Here is a 14,486-nt window from a genome sequence, read left to right as displayed (position 1 = left end):
GTGCTCAACGGTGTCCTGACCGGTGACCAATATGTTGTCCTGAAAGACCACCATGCGTGGTACCGACTTGAGTAGGCTCTCCATGTTTCTCTGGGAGATCGCTGCAGCCAAATGAATTCCAAACGGGCATCTGTTGTAGATTAACAGTCCCTTGTGCGTGTTGATGCAGTTGAGGCCCTTCGAAGACTCCTGCAGCTCCTGCGTCATGTAGGCCGAAGTCAGGTCGAGCTTGGTGAACGTCTTGCCTCCTGGAAGCATCGCAAATAGATCGTCTGCCTTAGGTAGCGGGTATTGGTCCTGTAGTGAGAAACGATTAATAGTTATTTTATAATCGCTGCAATTCTGACCGTGCCATCACTTTTGAGTGCTGAAACAATTGGGCTGGCCCACTCGCTGAATTCCACTAGGGAGATGATGCCCTCGCGTTGCAGCCTGTCCAGCTTGATGTCCACTCTCTACTCATCATGTGAGGTACTGCTCGCGCCTTGTGGTGAATGGGCCATGCCTCTGGGACCAAGTGGATCAGCACCTTCGCCCTGGAAAAGTTTCCAATGCCTGGCTCAAAAAGGGAGGAAATTTGTTAAGAACCTGGGTACATGAGGCCTCATCGACATGTGATATCGCTCGGATGTCATCCCAGTTCCAGCGGATTTTGCCCAGCTAGCTCCTTCCAAGCAGTGTGGGGCCATTGCCTGGGACAATCCGGAGTGACAGTTCGTGCACCATGCCCTCTTAGGTGACCTTGACCATGGCGCTGCCCAGGACAGTGATAAGCTCTTTGGTGTACGTTCTCAGTTTTGTATGGATGGGGCTCAGGACTGGTATGAGTGCCTTGTTGCACCACAGTCTCTCAAACATCTTTTTACTCATGATGGATTGGCTAGCACCAGTGCCCAGTTCCATGGCTATGGGTAAGCCATTCAATTTTACATTTAGCATTATAGGTGGACATTTCATCGAAAATGTGTGCACCCCATGTACTTCAGCATCTGCCTCCTCTCTCTCAGGCTTGAAATTGCTTTGATCCACCATGGACCGATCTTCCTCTGCCACGCGGTGGTTAGCAGGTTTTACAGAACTTGTAGCTCATTTGCAAGCTCGTTGGAGGTGCCCCATTGTTCCATAGCTCTTGCAAACATACCTTTTGAAGCGGCATGAATAGGCTGAATGGAAGCCTCCACAACGCCAACAAGGTGTCAATTGCCTTGCATTCATCCTTTGTTGGGGACTCTGAGTCATCTGGGTCACCTGAGGCATGCTGGCAGTTGCAGACTCATGGTTTCTGCCCTGTACATTTCTGCTCACAAACACAGTTCCAGTTAATTTATGAACATTGCTAGCACTTGTGTGTTGAGAGATTTGTTTGGTGTTATCACTGGTGGAAATAAACGCCTGTGCTATCGCAATGGCCTTACTGAGGGTCGGTGTCTCTACATTCAAAAGTTTTCGTAGGATGGTCTCGTAACCAATGCCTAGTACAAAAAAGTCTCTGAGCATCTGCTCCAGGTAGCCATCAAACTCACATTGTCCTGCAAGTCGCCTTAGCTCAGAGACGTAGCTCGCCACTTCCTGATCTTCAGATCGCTGGCACGTGTAGAACCGATACCTTGCCATCAGCATGCTCTCCCTCGGGTTAAGATGCTCCCGAACCAGTGTACACAGCTCCTCATATGACTTATCTGTGGGTTTCACCGGAGCCAGAAGATTCTTCATGATACTGTAGGTCGGTGCCCCGCAGACCGTGAGGAGGACCGCTCTCCTTTTTGCAGTGCTTCCTTCTCTGTCCAGCTTGTTGGCTACAAAGTACTGGTCTAGCCATTCGACATAGGCTTCTCAGTCCTCACCCTCCGAGAACTTCTCCAGGATGCCCACAGTTTGCTGCATCTTTGCGTTGGATTTGTATACTTGTCGCCAGTAATTATGTTCCAAACACAGATGAGACTGCACACAGGGAGGTTAAAGTAACAGTGACCTCAGTCTTTATTAAGACACTCCAGAGTGAGGAACAGGCCTTAGGGGCCAGCTTATATATACAGTGCTCCCAAGGGAATCTGGGTATCCTTGGGACTTCGGTGGATGTGCTCCCTGGTGGCGGAACATGGTAGTGCATGCTTTACAGATATACAACACCACCCTTGTTCTGGATCATCTGGATTGTCCGCATCTGGTTCTTCTGGTTCTTCTTCTGGATCTTCAGAATCTTCAGGATTGGCATCATCTTCTGCAAAATATATCAGAACCGTCAAATGTTTAGCAGCACAGGGGGGAGCAGGATGGTTGACATGAGTACTCTCGCACATAGCAGGCCAGGCAGCAGGTTGATTTGAAGGGCCACGATGCATTTTCAGGGCTTACCTTCTCCCTCGCGTGTGGGCCCAGCTTGTGCTGCACTGATTGCTTTTCTCCATGTACGACATGTATGACATAGCAGTTACCCTCTGTTCCAAGGGTGTCAGTGCATGCAGATTTGGCATGTCTCCTCCTGTTCGAGTTTTTTCCCTTTTGTTGTCGGCCGATTTTTTCTGCAAAGATTAAAATATAACTTTTTACAGAGTGCGTCATTCTGCAGGGTGGGACATCTAGAGATGGTCACACTTACAATTAATATTCCATTGAAAAATGAAACTATTACTTACACTAACTACTTGACCAAGGTTGTGCCATTTCTTTTTACACGGGCTTCCAGATCTCCTGGTATGCACCACTGCGCAGTAATTTTCTGCAACTAGGTTCCAGCGCTTCTTCATTTCTTTGGGTGACACTTTTGTGCGACCTCTGTTGCTGGTATCCAGCTCCTGCCATCTCTGCTCAATTACATTAACTAATGTCTCCACTTCCTCATGCAAGAAACTCTTTGTTCTTGGTGGACGTTGTTCCTTTGCTGTATTGACTTGATACTCTGATTTATCAAAATACACAGTCCTTATTTTGCATGCACCTATACAGCACTTGTCCTGGAAATTTAGCAGCAACAATCAACACTCACTAATTTCAGCAGGTGATTTCTTCCACAGTACTGCTAAAAACATTCCTTCAGGCACAAAAAAATCACTGAGAAGCCTTTGCACAGCTCCACAAAAGCAAAAATCACTGTTCTTCATGTACCTTTAAAAATGGCCGAGTGCCAATGTTTGTGTGCCACTGCGCATGCGCGCACGCTCCAGCACGCATGCACAAGGCTGCCGGCACTAAAAATGATGCTGGGACCTAGCCCCGCCCCCCCCGCCGGCAGTTCTTCGGCGCAACGCCTTGGCCCTGCCTACAGCAGCTCATGACCTGGAAAGGGCCCGAAAAATATCGCAAAATACGAAGGTTGGTAATAGGCGCATTTTATTTTCCAGGAAATAGGCGTGCCTCTCGTAGATGCGCTGTTCTGCAGGAAAGCCAAAACTTGGGCCCATAGTTTATCAGCACAACAGATTTTATTGAGTGGTTTACTTCCAGTACAAAGAAATAATACATAACAAGGCAATAGTCGGCAGGCTGTTCCTTGAAACCTCAACGGAAACCCACTGACTGACTGTGGTGTGGTCTCTTGCTGTGTTCTGTTGACTGTAGTTCCCCTCCAGTCTTCCTCTGTGTTCGCCCTGCCTTCAGGGTTCAATAGTTGCTTTTCTTATATATTTTTTTCCCTTTCAAATGCTGTGATAGCTTGCAGCTGTTTGAACTTCACAATATATCTCATTCTAACACTCCCACCTTTAACCTTCAATAGTCCAATCTTCCATTATATTGCTATCCTCCCTTTTTGCAGAAGGAGCCATTTTTCTCTGAGAACTTCTACACAGACAATCTCGTATTATTTGCCTTTAACAATAAGAAATGCGTTATAGACCTTTGTTTTATTTTGTGGCTGATTGGCATTCTGCCCTTGACTATATCCTGGTTTCTAACAGAACAGAGTATTCTCATTACATCAGCACATTACAGCAGCCAACACAATATTGGCTCAATTTACCATGATGCTTTGCTTCTCAACTTTTACCATGGTTAGCTAAGCTTACACACATTTTAGTTATTTTTATCATAAAGCAGTTGAATAAAAGCATTATTAAAACATTATCATAACATGCAGATAAGTTTTATCTTACACTATCTCAAAAAGATTAACTGAACAAGCTTGCCTCGAACAACCTAAAGTGCAGCCAAGTTTCAGTAACCAGGAACTCACCTGTTATGTGGCCCGTAGCAGTCATTAACACAACACTTGTGCAGGGAGGGGAAAAGGAGGAGGTGGGGCAGATTTTGTTCTGTTCATTCACATAATCATTAGCAGCATAAGTGCTTCTTCCAGCTCGGTCCTTCACAAGTCTCTAGCTCACTCAACCTTCTGTTGTACTAAACAACAGAATCGCCCACTTTGCAGAACTGCTCAATCCCAGCAGCATTTATGGAAAAATAAAACAACCGGTATTGCTCAGCCAAGCTCAACTTGACCAATTGTGAAGATCGCTTAAAAATCTCACGTATGATAAGAAAATAAGGAATGTTCTTCAATTAGCACACCAGATGGTGCAGTGATCCTTACGAGGAGTCATGAGTTCGGGGCTAGGGACTCAGGGGCAGCACAGGCCAGCCCACGCTGCAATATGTGTGCGCACTAGGTCCGTGCAGCAGAGCTGGTCTCCAATCGTCTTGGGTAATCCTTGCCACTGGACCAAGACCTAGCTCTGTCAAGCCCGTGTGGTGGCTGGTGTGCAACAGCCACCACATGTTAAAAAAATCCACGCACAGGCATCTTCCACCCTTCAACATAGTTTGGGACCTGGAATGTCAGGTCCTTCAATAAAACACCTGTGAACTCATCCCTTTTTGGTGTGGAAGCAATTCATCCTCGATTCGAGAGACCGCCTGTGAAGAACTTTCTTCCCACACCATGGTGCAAATAAGAAGCACAACAGTTCTGCTCAAAACCATATGAATTCCATGTCCGACTTCAACTTTGGGATGAATATTTGAAAAGCCTCCCTGAGCTTAGTTGTTGAGTGTACGGTTAATTTGAGATATGACATGAGCATGGTAAATCTAGCATGCTCAGCAGGACAAAGGTGACTTTCGACCTATGGTTCCTAAAGCTCTCCACCACTGTGAATGTTCCTCTCCGCACATCTGGGTCTGTTGTAAACTATTTGATAACAACAACAACTTGCATTTATAAAGCACCTTTAACATAGCAACATATCCCAAAATGCTTCCCAGGAGTGCTATCAAACAAAATTTGCAATGAGCTACATAAGGCGACACCAGGACAGGTGAGTAAAGAGGTAGGCTTTAAATAACATCTTAAAGGAGGAGAGAGATAAAAAGATGGAGCAGTTTAGGAAGGAAATTCAAGGGCTTATGGCCTAGGCAACTGAAAGCATGGCCGGTAATGATGGAGAGATGAAAATCGAGGATGTGCAAGAGGCTAGAATTATAGAATGATAGAGAGTGATCACTATGATTAGTCAACAACTCTCATTATCACATCATGCGATTACCAGGATGGTAGAAGGTGAATGAGATGGATGTTGACTTTTTTTTCTTCTGGTAATTCCTACGTTCTAGAGCTATATTTGTTGGCATGTATGTTAGTTTTTCATTTAGATGTTCCGCCTGTTCAGGGAAAAGAGATTTGTTGCAGAAAAGCTCCACAATGAGGATGGCTGAGGGGATAGATATAAACCTGGCCACTCCAAGTTCAGAAACAAACGCATGAGTTAAACTTGGGATTAAGGCTCAGTGAGAATCAGAGACATGAACCACCTCAATTACATAAAAATACATAGATTTTACAGCACAGAAACAGGCCATTCGCCCCAGCCACTCTATTCCGGCATTTATGCCCCACACGAGTTTCCTCCCAACCTTCTTCATCTCCCCTATCAGGGTATCCTTCTATTCTTTTCTCCCTTGTGTGCTTATCTAGCTTCCCCTTAAATACATCTGTGTTATTCACCCCAACTACTACCTGTGGTGGCAAATTCCACATTCTAACCATTCTCTGGGTAAAAAAGTTTCTCCTGAATTTCTTATTGGGCTTATTAGTGACTATCTTATATTTAAGACCTCCAGTTTTGGATTCCCACAAGCAGAAACATATTCTCTACGTCTACCGTATCAAACCACTTCATAACTTTGAAGACCTCTATCAGGTCACCACTCAGCCTTTTCTTTTCCAGAGAAAGGAGCCCCAGCTTGTTCAATCGTTCCTGACAGTTGCAAGGGTCCAGATTTTGCAATCAGTGGTGAAGTGACGGCGCTCACTGCTGATCTCGAAGAAAGTTGTCCTTAAAAATCTAACAATCACTGTGGCGTTGATTTCACCTCCCACAAATATAAAATCCGTTTTTCAGGGTCAGAGAGGTTCTTCAGCAGTAATTCTGACTTAGTACGCCGTTAGTAACCCAGTCACACCTCATTGAACAAGGCTTAACTTTTTCAGGGCGGCTTAATAGTAACATTAGAGCGTAAAAGCTGAAGCTTTCATCGGTTCAGTGCTTTCAAAACGATTGCCATTTGCGGGGCCTTCAACAGCGCAGTCTGAGGCGCAGCGGGGAATCGTTGATAGCAACTTCTGGATTTCTGCATTCAGCTACACATGTGCGGACGCCAGAAGTTACTGCCTGCTGCACATGGCAATGATGGCGAATGCTGAATGGTTTCACCATTGTTACAACCGCAAAATCCGGGCCAATCTCTCAGTTCTGGTGTCAGCCCTGCAAGTGTTTTGTGCTCCATCACCATTGCCTCTCCATCCTTTCTATAATATGGAGGCCAGAACTGTGCACAGTACTCCAAGTGTGGGCTAACCAAGGGTTCTGTGTTATGGTTCCATAAGCCTGATTCATCAATATTGTTGTCGAAATTTTTTTTTAAATAGGCAAGCTGCAACAAAGGTGAGAAATCTGAGACAAAAACAGAAAATTATGGAAAATCATTGAATAGGTCAGTCAGCATCGGTGGAGAGACAAGGCAAGGAATACCAAAGCCTCTCTTTAGAAATCTTCTTTATATGAACCACTGAGCTGCACGTAATGTGGGGCCTTTCAGCATTATAGAATCATAGAATCATAGAAGTTTAGATCACCCAAGGAGTCCATTTCGGCCCATCATGTCCGCGTCTGCCAACAAGAGGCATCCAGCCTAATCCCACTTTCTAGCTCTAGGTCCGTAACCCTGCAGGTTGAGTTTCTTATTGTTGTTGATGGCCTCTTGCAGCAAGACTGCAAAGGTACTCACAAGAATCACAGCGATGCCAGGAACTATGGAGGTGAAATTGCCCCGCGCCCCAATTGGGGTTGGCAACTGGAGCGCTCCGCGTAGCACTAGATTATAGTTACGTATTTCCATCTCCATAATATTGCTGCCTCTGCCCCTGCCGCAGCCTCTGTCTGGTGCTGTAACCCTCACCAATGCCTTTGTCATTTTTAATGCTCTCCTGGTTGGCCTCCGACTGTCCACCTTACATAAACTTCAGCTCACATGAAACTCTGCTGGCAATATGATATCTAGCACTAAGTCTCACTCACCCATCATCCCTGGCTTCGCTAATCAACATAGCCTCCCAGTCCTCAAATGCCTCAAATTTAAATTCTAATCTTTGTGTTTAAATCCCTTCATAGCCATGCCCTTCCCTATCTCTGTTTCCTTCTTCAATTCTGAACCCCCACCCCGAATTCTTCTTCTCTGATATGGGATCATACCCCCATGCTTCAATCCGATGCTCTGGAATTCCCTTCCAGAACCTCCACCTCTCCATTTCCAACTCCTCTTTTAGACTCTCCTTAAATTCTTTGACCAAGATTTTGATCAGATGTCCTAATATCTCTTTCTTTGGCTCAGCGTCTGTTATTTCCTTACGCCTCTGTCAAGCTCTTTGGGCCATTTTATTTCTAAGTAACAGGTGTCACATAATGCAAGTTGTCTTTGCGAAATATACAAATTTACATTGATCAATGTGAACCTGCACCTCCCAATTGTTGGCCCGACTCCCACAATAGTTTCAAGTCCCAAATAGTCTTCCAACACCTTCCATTTATGGAACTGTTGAAGGGTACAGGTCTCGACACTATAGATCAGTTAGCCTAACATCTGTCATTGGGAAAATGCTGGAGTCCATTATTAAGGAAGCAGTCGCAGGACATTTGGAAAAGCATAATTCAATCAAGCAGAGTCAGCGTGGTTTTATGAAAGGGAAGTCATGTTTGACAAATTTGCTGGAGTTCTTTGAGGATGGAACAAGCAGGATGGATAAGGGGGAACCAGTGGATGTGATGTATTTGGATTTCCAGAAGGCATTTGATAAGGTGCCACATAAAAGATTACTGCACAAGATAACAGTTCACTGGGTTGGGGATTGGCTAACTAATAGAAAACAGAGAGTCGGGATAAACGGGTCATTTTACTGGCAAACAGCAACTAGTGGGGTGCCGCAGGGATTGGTGCTGGGCCACAACTATTTCCAATCTATATTAATGACTTGGATGAAGGAAGTGTAATGTAGCCTAGTTTGCTGATGATTCAAAGATGGGTGGGAAAGCAAATTGTGAAGAGGACACAAAAAATCTGCAAAGGGATATAGATAGGCTAAGTGAGTGGGCAACAATTTGGCAGGTGGAGTCTCATATAGGAAAATGTGAGGTTATCCACTTTGGCAGAAAAAATAGAAAAACAAATTACAATTTAAATGCAGAAAAATTTAAAAGTGCTTCAGTACAGAGGGACCTGGGGGTCCTTGTGCATGAAACACAAAAGGTTAGTATGCAGGTACAGCAAGTAATCAGGAAGGCAAATGAAATGTTGGCCTTTATTGCAAGGGGGATAGAGTATAAAAGCAGAGAAGTCCTGCTACAAATGTACAGGGTATTGGTGAGGCCACACCTGGAGTACTGCGTACAGTTTTGGTCTCCGTATTTAAGGAAGGATATACTTGAATTGGAGGCTGTTCAGAGAAGATTCTGGAGATGAGGGGGTTGACTTATGAGGATAGGTTGAATAGGTTGGGCCTATACATATTAGAGTTCAGAAGAATGAGAGGTGATCTTATTGAAACATATAAGATAATGAGGGGGCGTGACAAAGTGGATGCAGAGAGGATATTTCCACTCATAGGGGAAACTAGAATTAGGTGACATAGTCTCAGAATAAGGGGCCGCCCGTTTAAAACTGAGATGAGGAGGAATTTCTTCTCTCAGAGGGTTGTAAATCTGGAATTCTCTGTCCCAGGGAGCTGTGGAGGCTGGGTCATTGAATATGTTTAAGGCGGTGATCGACAGATTTTTGAGCGATAAGGCTTATGGGGAGCGGGCAGGGAAGTGGAGCTGAGTCCATGATCAGATCAGCCATGATCCTATCGAATGGCGGAGCAGGCTCGAGGGGCCAAATGGCCTACTCCTGTTCCTATTTCTTGTGTTCTTGTGTTCTTGTGTACACTGATCCTTGTACCATTGCCCTTTCTTCTGCCCCTCCACCCTGATTCACAATATACACGGACATTCTGAGGTGAGTTTTTGGTTTCAGGTCTGAGTAGTTCAAAATGGTTTGGAACTGGTGCTAAAATTTCAAGTGGAAGTAGTATTCTATGATGCAGCCTAAGTTCATCTGATTAATTATTCACCTTTCCAGGTAGGTGGACTCATACTTGGTCGAGTTGAGACTGCTCAACTGCATTCACATTGGATCATAACCGGTGGAAGAGAGGCTCCAGAGATTTGAGCATATAATGCAAGCTGACACTCCAGTGCAGTACTGAAGGAGTGTTGCACTTTCTTTTGGATGAGATGTTAAAACAAGGCCTTGTCTGCCCTCTCAGGTGACATAATAGATCCCATGGCACAATTGGAAAAAGAGCAGGGGAGTTCTTCGCGGTGTCATACAATTATATAGCACAGAAAGAGGTTATTGGGCCCATTGTGCCTGAGGCGGCGCTATGAAAGAGTGATCCGATTATTCCCACTCCCCAGCCCTTTCCCCATAGCCCTGCAAATGTTTTCTCTTTCGACTCTATATCTAATTCCCTTTTGGATGCTTGACTCAAATCCAGAGGGTGAAAGGACTTCATTCTAGCACATTGCACCTGCCATGTATTTAATTCAGTGAGCTCTGGTGTATACATGCATGACCAGAGTGTCTTGTATTTTATTACAGTGCACCAAGTTCATTAAAGATTGATCTGCAGTAATCTTACCTAAATATATATTTCACAAAGACATATATGCTTTGAATTATAGAAATAAAACTGGATCATAATGACGAATATTTAGGTGCAAATTAAGTCCAATTAGTTTATTGTTAAGATGCAATGGCCTAAATATCATACTCTTCCTCAGGCACAAATTACTCTATACTTTGGAGGTAATGTGTAGTAATTTTGTTTGTTTGTAATAACTATGTGGTTATTATTTCTGTGGCCTCATTTCTGATATCTATCAAGCAGTGCTACACACATTAACACACCGATCTGGTATCTGAAAGTCACTTGCTTGCTAAGGAACAAATGAAGAGGTTAATGAGAAAGCCCCAAGGCTTTCCTTTTAATGGAGAATGCTTATACAATGCCTGTTCCAGAGCTGGCATGAGAGCACGGGGTAGGAAAGGGAAGGTAAGTAGAGTGACCTTAAAAACAAAGGCAAAGCCAGCCCGTGGTATGGCATCGACAAGTGGCATCCAGAGTGCAGCAAGCTGCAAATGCCACATATGGGTCGCAAGGGTACATGTTACACTGATGACAGAGCCATTAGTTGTACAGCAGATCTGAATATGGGAGGGCAGAGCCACAGTTATAATGTGAGCTTTGCATTGTGACTGATCAGCAGGCCCCAGAATGGGCTTGGGGCTCTTTTCTGTAAAAAGGGAAGGCTGAGGGATGACCTAAGAGATGTCTTCAAACTTATGAAGGGATTTAATAGGGTAGACCTAGAAAAGTTGTTTCCGCTTGTGCAGGAGTCCAATAGTGGGGACCATAAATATAAGATAATCACTAATAAATCCAGTATTGAACTTGCTACCATATGATATAGTTCTATGTAATGTTACTGACACATATTTTGTGACCCTAGCCTGTGATCTTCTATCTATTAATTTTAATGGAAGGAAATTATGGACTGGGGTTGTGTAGTCCCACCATTGGAAGTGGAGTTTTCATCTCAATATTAATTTTCAGTTGTTGTCTCACTGTGATGGGAAAAGCTTATAATGGATGGGATGTCCAATTTGTCTAGCCATTCGATGGCCTCCTGAGATGCCGAGTGGAGAAATGAGGAGCCTCCCGCTACAGATCTCAGTGGGAAGGTTGATATGATGCGTTCCCTGGTCTGGGACTCATGGCCTCAGCCACAGTTCGGGTTGTCCCTCACCTTGCACTTGTGGAGCAGGTGGCCACATCATCCGTGCCCTGTGCGGATTGGGTTGAGCGCTGTCCACTGTTTGCGAGGGAGGTCGGAGCCAGCGACCTCTGCTGTTGGGTCACTGATGAGGTGTTGGTGCTTTATGCTGAATTGCTTCCACGATTCCGTCCATCTGAATAGTGGGCTGACACCAGCTGCGTGAATATTGGCTGCCGTTTCCCAGAATGGCCGGCACGATGTTAATGCTTTTGTGGTGGCTTTATCAAGATTTCATAAAGGTTGATGTTGCTCATGATTTTTTTTCCACCTCACGGAGCATGGTGGTGTCATGGTGAATGGCAGGTGGGGCAATGTGGGACAGCACCGGGAGCCATTCATTTGGAGTGAACTTGAGCCATCACTGACACCGTCCTCAGGCCAGCGTTTAGCTGCACGTCCATGATCTTTGTGTGGTGGCTGCAAGACCATGAGGCAGAGCGGTATTCTGCAGCAGAGTAGACTAGGGCCACTGTTGGCGGTGCGAAATGTTCAACAATGGGGTCGGTGCTCACAATGGCATTTTTCAACATCTACACAGCGCACATGCCCTGTGAAATCCCGGGAATTCGCCTTTGCCGATGACATAGCACTGCTGACACAGGCATCAACGTTGGAGGAAACAAGTGGGATGCTCACTAGTGACCGGGACCGACTGGAATGTACCGGACCTGGTTCCTCCGCCCCAATCTGCAGAAGACAGTTGTGTCAACGTTCCATCTGAACAACAATGCCAATAGGAAAGAACTCAATGTTTCCTTCTGTGGATGACGACTTAAACATGAACCCCACCCAAAATATCGAGGTGTCACCCTGTGCTGGACTCTCTCCTATTGGCTTCATCTCACCAACACCGGCCAAAAGGTAAAATCCAGGGTGAACCTGGTCCGGAAACTCACTGGAACACCATGGAGGAGCAGAGCCAGTTGGACATCCTTTTGATACACGTTTGTGATTTTCCTCATAGTTTTGAAACATGACTGACCTGTTCCTAGTGTTGGGTCTGTAAGTAGTTTTGCCCTTGGTGGTTTCGAATCACCCCCTTTACAACAGTTCTAGACACCGGAATTATAGTGGTGAACAGAAATGCACAGTTATAACCAGATCTTTCAGTCTCAACCATCACAATGCTTTTATTCAAGTTAAAGCACACACCTGCATCCAATAAAACACACCCTTGTGGTGTAAAACAAACAAACACAATACAACACACAGTCTGGCCCATCTAAACAGGCCCCTAACGCAAAGTGCCTACGTCTAAAACATCCCTGTTTGAATTTAAAATTGCACTACCGAATCTGTCCAAGAGAATTGTGTCTACGCTTACGGTCCGTGCAAAAACCTCTAATGCTTGGTTGGTACACACGACACCCTTTCACACTACGCGGTGGTCTTAAAGATGTGTGGGCTGGGATAAATGCTCACCAATTGCCCCTCTGGCTTACTCGCTGCTTCTCCCATTAAGGTGTAACTTCTGGTTCTGTACCAATCTGTGGTATTCAAGTCCACTCTCAGGGTCAGCTTCCCAGTCGAAGTAGCGAGGCTCTCTTTGCTCGTAGATGGTGTTTCTTCTCTCCGTCCCAGATGGAGTGCTCAATCCTTGTCCATTGAACAACGCAAGCAAGCATAGAAAAGGGGAGAGAGAGATTTTTTTTTTTGTTTGTTTCAAAAATATACTTTACTCATATAAAATTTTCACAATATATTGGAAAATAGTTCAGTACATTGCGGTCAGCAATTCCATACAATTCATTTGGATGTTGACAGCATTTCCATATAATGCACTAGCGTACATTTCATTTCAAGGTACAGTTTAGTACAATCCGTAAATCAAGTTACATGTAGTACTGTGCAAATAAGGGTATTACATGGAGCAGAAAAGAACAGGTTTACATTACATTCCAGAATACATTTCAATACCGATCACGAATCACGTCACATGTAGCACTGTGCAGATGAAAGCAGTACACGGAACGGATGAGAATAAATTTACATTTCTTTACAAGTTACTAAACAGTGCAGAAACTTTCATTATACGCAACGCAGGTGTTTTTCAGTACATGGTGCTCTATGTATACAAGCAGATTAACACGTACAGCCCGAGTGGGGTCTGATTCCAGCCCCTGGGTTTACCGTGGCGGAAGGGCCATAAACTGTGGCTCTTCCCCACCGTGCCTTTTGCGGCGACTGCACCAACCTTTAGTGCGTCCCTCAGCACATACTCCTGGACCTTGGATTGTGTCAGTCTGCAACACTCGGCCGCGGACAGCCCCTTGCTCTAGAAAACCATCAAGTTTCGGGAAGACCAAAGTGCGTCTTTCACCGAATTGATGGCTCTCCAGCAACAGATGATGTCTGTCTCGGTATGCATTTCTGGGAACAGTCCGCAGAGCACAGGGTCCTGTGTTACGGAGCTGCTTGGGATGAACCTCGACAGCAACCACTGCATCTCCTTCCAGACCTGCCTTACAAAGGGGCAATCCCGAAGGAGATGGATGACAGTCTCGTCTGCACCACAGCCAACTCGGGGGCAGAGTGCCGTGTCTCTGAAACCCCAGCTGTGCATGAAGGATCTGATGGGTAGGGCCCTTCTCACCGCCAACCAAGCTACGTCTTGGTGCTTGTGTGAAAGCTCTGGCGATAAGACATTCTGCCAAACAAGTTTGAAAGTCTGCTCGGGAAACTGCCTGACAGGATGCATCATCTCTTTCTTCCGTAGGGGGTCCAGGACCTTGCGTGCCGACCACTGCTTTATGGCCTTGTGGTCAAAGGTGTTTTTCTTAAAAAACTTTTCTACGAAGGACAGGTGGTCAGGTACGGTTCAACTGGCCAGACCCATCCTTCGCAACACCGAGGACAGATAGAATCTCAGCACGTAGTGATGCTTGGTGTTTGCACATGAAAGATCTATGCACAGCTTGATGCAGCCGCACACACAAGTAGTCATCAGGATGAGGGCCACGTTCGCAACGTCCTCTCCTCCCTTGTCCAGAGATTTGTACATCGTGTCTCTGCGGACACGGTTCATTTTCGATCTCCAGATGAAATGGAAGACGGCTCGGGTGACTGCCGCGGTCCAGGAGCAGGGGATGGGCCAGACCTGCACCACATACAACAACACCG

The sequence above is a fragment of the Pristiophorus japonicus genome, chromosome 7 (genome assembly GCF_044704955.1).
Source record: "Pristiophorus japonicus isolate sPriJap1 chromosome 7, sPriJap1.hap1, whole genome shotgun sequence".
In the NCBI taxonomy this organism is placed as follows: domain Eukaryota; kingdom Metazoa; phylum Chordata; class Chondrichthyes; family Pristiophoridae; genus Pristiophorus; species Pristiophorus japonicus.
This window is presented reverse-complemented; position numbering follows the sequence as displayed.